Genomic DNA, 7,180 nt, shown 5'->3' on the forward strand with positions numbered 1-7,180 from the left:
ACTAAACACAAAACCCTATTCAGCAGATTCTAACCTGCAGTGAGTAAAATATGCCCCCCAAAACGGTAATGGAGTAGCAGAAAGAAAGTTTGCAGTGAGGAAGAGGAGCCGTAGCTTCTTCATCATCATACGGAGAGGACGGAGTTTGTTCAGATTTCACAACGCGCTGCGGGTGACGTCACCGTTTCCGCGACAACGTTAGTGACGCATAAATTGCGCGACACATATCGATAATGAATTTTGTTGCCAATGCTTTTAATCATCGAATTTTATCGATTTTATCGATTCGTTGTTGCAGCCCTAGACTCCATTAAGTATCAGTTGCTGCCTCTGCTAAGTAACGTGACCATAACAGATGAAGAACTGATTGAGAAAGTTAACGAAGCTTCAAAGCTAGAAAATGAAAGATTAGAGAAACGAAGAAGGGCCACTGCAGTCAAGATTCCCAAGGTTCAAGAGCTCCAAACAGAGTGCCAGACAGCCCTGACACCTGGTCAAAGCCACCCGAAACCCAAAGAATCTCTCACTACAGTGACTGTGCAAACAGTTAAAAATAAAGAGACTAAATCAGACACTCAGCAGATCATAGAAGAACTTCGCAAAGAAATGAAAGAAATGTTTGTGGCTGCTATGGGAACCAGTCCCCACACCCTGGCACCAAAACAAAGACAAAAAGGCTGTAAGAAGTACAGAGAAGAGGGGAAAGGAGACAACTGTATGCACTGTTTCAAATGTGGGCGGAAGGGCCACTACTCTCGTGGATGCCGAGCACCGAGACTGTTGATGGGAAACGGGGAAGGACTACTGAGGTGGGACCAGCAGTAGTCCAGGCCCGACGGTCCCATAATGAGCAGCCAAGCCCACCACCATCCTCCAGTGAAACTCCGGTTACTGCCTTTTCAGTTTTAACTGAAGTTTGTTATCTACCCCCTCAACGCAAGTCAAGGTTAGTAAGCCTGGTGGGAAACCGCTGTACTGTGAACTGTTTTATGGACAATCATCCAGTCAAAGTATTGTGGGATTCAGGGGCACAGTCCAGCATTGTAAATGAAAACTGGCGACAGAACCACCTTCCCCACACAGTTGTCAGACCTGTTTCAGAACTGTTAGACAATGAGACGCTCACAGTGTTCACTGCAAATGACACGCCCATCCCCTACACTGGCTGGATAGAAGTCAGCTTCAGACTAGACAGTGATTGTTCCCCAACCAGTGAGCTGCAAGTGCCAATATTGGTATCCAGTGACCCAGCCATGGCCAGTGATCCCATCATCGGCTACAATGTTATTGAAGCTGTTGTCAACAGAAAAGAAGTAAAATCCAAAGGTGGAAGAAAACAACTTGCACACTATGTAAGTAAAGCATTTGAAATAACTCTACAAACTGCACATAATGTTGTCAAACTTGTGCAGAACAGCAACAAAGACTCAGAGGCAGGTGTGGTAAGGACTGGAGTAAAAAGAGTGCCTTTGAGAGCAAATCACGTCACCACAGTCTATGCATGGGCACATGTTACTCCACATGCTCTGGGCCAAGACATGCTCTTTTTAGCTGACATGACTGACCCACCACCAGAGGGCGTCATGTTCAGTGATGTACTGGTGCAAATTCCAGACAGAAGAGTGCCATACATGCCCATCCCAGTGACAAACACCACAGACCACACCATTTATCTAATGAGTCATAAAGTGATCGGACATCTTGAACCAATAAAGACTGTATATGCAGCAGACTACCAGACAAAAGTAAATGAGCTGACACAGGAGGAAAAAATGAGCTCAAAGTTAAAGTCACACAACACAAATCACACACAGTCGCACAAGATTCAACAGAGACCAAAGTCATGGGATCCACCAGTGGATCTTCAGCACCTGACAGAAAGTCAACAAAGAGCTGCGAAGATGATGTTGCGGGAAGAATGTGAGGCATATGACAGTGATGATGTGGGCTGCAATCCTTCTGTGAAAATGCATATAACCCTTCGTGACACAAGTCCTGAAAAAAAAGACCTACATGTCTGTCCCAAAACCTCTTCAGAATGAAGTGAAAGAGTATCTGCAAGATCTGCTTAACAAAGGTTGGATCACACCATCAAGGTCTCCCTACTCATCACCTGTGGTGTGTGTCCGCAAGAAAGATGGTGCCCTTCGGCTTTGTTGTGACTTTAGAGCGCTCAATCGCAAGTCAGTTCCGGACCGTCATCCGATACCAAGAATTCAAGACATGCTGAATGCACTGGGTGGGAGCTCTTGTTTTTCAGTGTTAGACCAAGGCAAGGCATACCACCAGGGTTTTTTGGATGAAGAGAGCCACCCCTTAACGGCCTTCATCACACCCTGGGGGCTCTACCAATGGGTGCGCATTCCCTTTGGCCTGAGCTCCGCACCCACTGAGTTCCAGAGGAGCATGGAACATTGTATGCCAGGTCTCAGAGACACTATTTGCCTTCCATACCAAAACATGGGCCACTTAGGAGTGGAAAGAACACTCGACCTGATCAGAGACAGGTTCTACTGGCCGCAGATGGCAAAAGATGTTGAACACTTTGTTACTGAAGAATGTGAGTGTCTCAAGAAGAAGAAACCGAATAAGCAGACCTGTGCTCCTCTGACCTCGATCCAGTCAACTTACCCATTCCAACTGGTCTCCATAGACTTCCTCCACCTGGAAAAGTGCAAGCATGGCTATGAATATATACTAGTTGTCATGGATCACTTAACGAGGTTCGCCCAAGCTTATCCGACAAAGAACAAAACAGCTAAAACTGTCGCTGACAAGCTCTTCGATGACTTCGCGCTCAAGTTTGGCTTCCCAACCAGACTACACCATGACATGGGTAAAGAATTCGACAAAAACCTCATGGCAAGGTTGAAAGAACTCTCAGGTATCCAGGGTTTTCATACAACATCCTACCACCCACAGGGTAATGGACAGGTGGAGAGATTCAACCGTACCCTGTTGTTGTGGTGATTCTGGAGGTTTAGTATTTTTGGTACTTCCTGGTGGGCCGTCTCGACGGCTGATTGGCAGCTCCTCGTCACTCCCTCTACACCTGTGGCAGATCAGGCTCATCAGAAGGCAGCTGGTACTTAAGGCCGTGGTGGGAACCAGACCAGCGCTGGAGCATTGTTTTGCCTCTGTGGTAATGTGCTAAGCCTCTTGTGAATTACGAGTTTTTTTAGTGAACCCTTTCTGAGCTTTTTGTATTTTTTGTGCTTCTACCTACCTAGGACTACCTAACCTGCGTGGACCCAGTCTGGTCTGCTGTGGACACCTGCCTCGGAGATAAGTTACCTATCTGTTTGCCTGTGCCTGTCTGCCTGCCTCGTGAGGGATACTTACCTACTGCCTCCTGGAGAATCTGCCAACCTGCTACTGGAAAATACCTACCTTTGGACTCACCTCCGTGCCGTGGATCATCTTTCGCACAGTAAGGCCTCCCACCTGTGGATATAATACTTACCTGCCTTCCTCACCAAGGAAATACTTACCACGTCCTCTGCTTCCAAGTTCCTGGTTCCTGTAATTATTCCTGCTCCCGATTCACTGTAAAATAAACTCACTTCCTATTATCTTGGTCTCCCGTGTCTGTCTGACGCCGAGCTGCTCATTTTAGAATATTTACGAATCCTGACAGTTGTCCATGTTACGGACCCTGGAGGACAAGGAGAAGGAGGATTGGAAAGAGTCACTTGCTAAAGTTGTCCATGCGTACAACTGTACGAAGAGCGAGGCAACAGGCTACGCCCCATATTACCTCATCTTCGGACGTTCCCCACACCTGCCCATCGACCTGCTCTTCAATCTGGGGAAAGACAAAGCTCAAATGGACTATGATGACTACGTTAGCTGCTGGAAAAAGAGAAGGCAGGAGGCCTACACAGTAGCTTCCGAAACGGCTACGAAGGAAGCTGCTCGAGGGAAAGCATACTATGACAGGAGAGTTAAAGGGAGAGATCTTCAGCCTGGTGACAGAGTTTTCCTCCGAAACCTCACTCCAAGAGGCAGACCTGCAAAGATCCATTCTTTTTGGGAGAACCAGATCTACAAAGTGATGGAGAGGAAAACAGATGACAGCCCAGTGTATCAGATCTGTCCTGAAACTGGTCAAAGGAGAGACAAGGTGGTACACAGGAATCTCCTACTGCCCTGTGACTTCCTACCACTAGAAAAGCCACCAACACAGACTGTTAAGCCCCGAAAAGATGCTCCAACTGTTACGAAGAAAAAGCTGAGACATCCATGTGCAAAGCAACACCCAGGAAATGGTGACACATCAGATGATGATTACAGCAGCACATACCAGAGGTACCTCAGGAATGTTCCAGGGAGACATAGGCAGACTCCGCTCAACCCTTTCGCAGAGCCGTTCCAGCCTGAACCAAGTCTTCACGTTCAAGAAGAAGATTTGCCTTTTAAAGGACGAAGAAGATGTGCCACTACAGAGCGAAGAGAAACACCCTGACATTGACCTTAGAAGGTCAGAGAGCGGTGAGGCAGTGTTGGCCATTTCAGCTGCCAACAAAGGTGAGACTGACTCTGTGAGACAGCAACCCCATAGACAAAGTCAAAAACCGGTTGTATTGAGTTATGACACTTTAGGTCAGCCGACCTTGATTCAGAGGGACTGTAAGGTGACTAAGACTCAGGTTATTGGGAGTAATGCCTTCTGGAGACCATGGGCTGAGGGACTGTGTTAATGCTGAGGTGTAATGTACTATGTTGACCAGAAATGTCAGGAGACATTTCATTTTGTGGGGGAGAGTGTGGCACTATAAAAGAGAACAAGGAATGAAAATAGTAGACCTTCAATTTTATTTGTTTGCTAAAGATTACTTACAGCCAGAAACTAGCGTTAGAATTTATTGTTCCCTGTAATGTATGGGTTTCGCCATCAGAGGGCGCTCAGTGCCTTATGTAACAGAGGTTGACGCTCTGGCAGGCTGAAGAAGTCCGCCATTGCTGAGAAAACAGCTTACAGCAGGTATTAGGAGCAGCTATTGTAAACGCTGTGCTTTTCTGTTCACAGGTAAGCTGAGTCATAAATAAAATATAGATAACAATGCTAGTAGCCTCTGATAGTTACCGAATGGCAGAACAAAGGTGCTTCAATAGAACTGAACGGCCGAGCTGAATGTGAAGCCGGAGTTAGCACCAGGCCAAAGTAATGATGCTAATGGCTCGCACTCGTGTGGGCTCGGTTGGTCGGTTTAATAGGGCCGCAAAATATTGTCTAAATATATGTATTGTTTGAGTTCAGTTAATGAAAGTATGTTGGAGTAGATGTACACTGACGTCAATAGTGAGTATGTCTGTTTACTGTTGTGCCGCTCATTGACTATTGTGTATAGCGGTTTCGCTCTGTTACGCTAAAGAAGTCCGCCATTGCTGAGAAAAACAGCTTACAGCAGGTATTAAAAGCAGCTACTGTAAATGCTGTGCTTTTTTGTTCACAGTTAAAACTAAATAAATATGTTACACCAGAAGTGACCCGACCCATCATTTCCTGCCGTGTAACATGTTTTGGCAAATGAATACTCTGTATTTTTTGTTTTCATGCTGAAAAGATCAAACAAACAAAATCAGATCCTTTTCTTTCTTCTCCTGTTAGTAGAAGCCACAGCTCTTGGCTCCATTTACCACCGAAGTGTTAACTGTAATTCAATCTGCAGCTACTTGAATCAATACAAAGTGTCCTGTGTTTCATTTCTGCTAAGAAAACCTTAAACAGAGGCACTGTTTGAGCTGATATGTGGTGTTTTGCTGAATTAAGGATTGATTTTGCTGTATTTGGGTTAATTACAGTCAAAATAGCAAGAGGCTGAGATATTGTAGCTCAGTAGAACTAAGCTTTTCCTACTAGTTTTTGTAGTTATTGGTGACATTAACTCTCTATTAACCCACAGAAAGAGCGCTGGAGCCCTTTGGTGGACAAAATAAGCTACTACATTTACATCCAAGCTCAGATCAAACTTCAAGGTCGGTTTTCCCTTCATCCTTTTACGATGGCAGAAGGAGGTGGGACAGAAGCTGAAACCTCAGAAGATCGACCCCATGGAAACAAGTTTGAACAACTAATACAAGCCCTGAGCTCAGTGAGGGCAATCCCGCTGGATTTTCTAAAACAGGGACATACATCCACAGGTTTTCAGTTAGAGCAGTGTTTCTTAACCTTTTTTGGGCCAGCGCCCCCCCTATCCATTATCAAGGCCTCTTACGGCCCCCCTCCCACCCCCACCCTTTTTTTTGTTTTGTTTACGTGAATAAATTGTTTTTATTCATGGACTTATATAATACCTGATCTTGGGTATGGCCCATCAGAACATCTTTGTGGGTCATTCTCCACTTCAATTAGTCCCCCACTTCCTGTGGTGAAGGCCATTCAGATGGATCTTTAGAGTAGGACCTTGTCCCAACCCTCTCCTCTGCACCTCTGTTCCTCCTCATCATCATCATCTTCACCTCTTTTGTCCACATTCTCCTCTTTGGTGATTGACTTGCCATGTCTGCATGCACTAATTTTCCCAAAAGGACACAGTAATGGTCAGCAGAAATTCAAACCCTCCTGGGCATCTAGGTTTTTGTGGCCTCACTAGCAGAATTAGTCCTATCTGATATCATCTCTGCTCTCCTCTACAGCAGCTGATCACTGACCTCATGTCTGTCTCCTTCATTCCCTCTCTGTGTTCTTCTCTAAGTCATATGGTCAAACAAGTATTATTTAATAACTTTAAATAAATTACACATCTTGCTAATGCACTTTTTTAAACATAAAGTATATTTTTAAATGAATCACCTGGTAATAAGTGGCTGTTCCTACACTTCCAGCTCATATTGGACCGACCTGTCTCCTTCCTGTCTGTCCTGATTCTTTCTCTCCATCCTCTCAGCTGAATGACATAAACTTTGTGTTCAGGAGGTTTAAAAAAATTCAGCAGTCAAATCACATATAAAATATGAAATCTGAATTTTAAATTATATCCTTGTTGGATATCAGTTACTGATTGGACACTTCATCTGATCAGACTTAGATTAATCACAGCAGCTCTGTAGAGTTATATCCCAGAGGAGACATTTAAACTCCCAACTTCTGTAATTTATCTGCTTTATGATTCACCTTCGAGTTCAACAAATGATTACTGTCTGAACAACAAAATAACACAAACAATTTCCTTTATTT

The sequence above is a fragment of the Kryptolebias marmoratus genome, linkage group LG2 (genome assembly GCF_001649575.2).
Source record: "Kryptolebias marmoratus isolate JLee-2015 linkage group LG2, ASM164957v2, whole genome shotgun sequence".
NCBI lineage: Eukaryota > Metazoa > Chordata > Actinopteri > Cyprinodontiformes > Rivulidae > Kryptolebias > Kryptolebias marmoratus.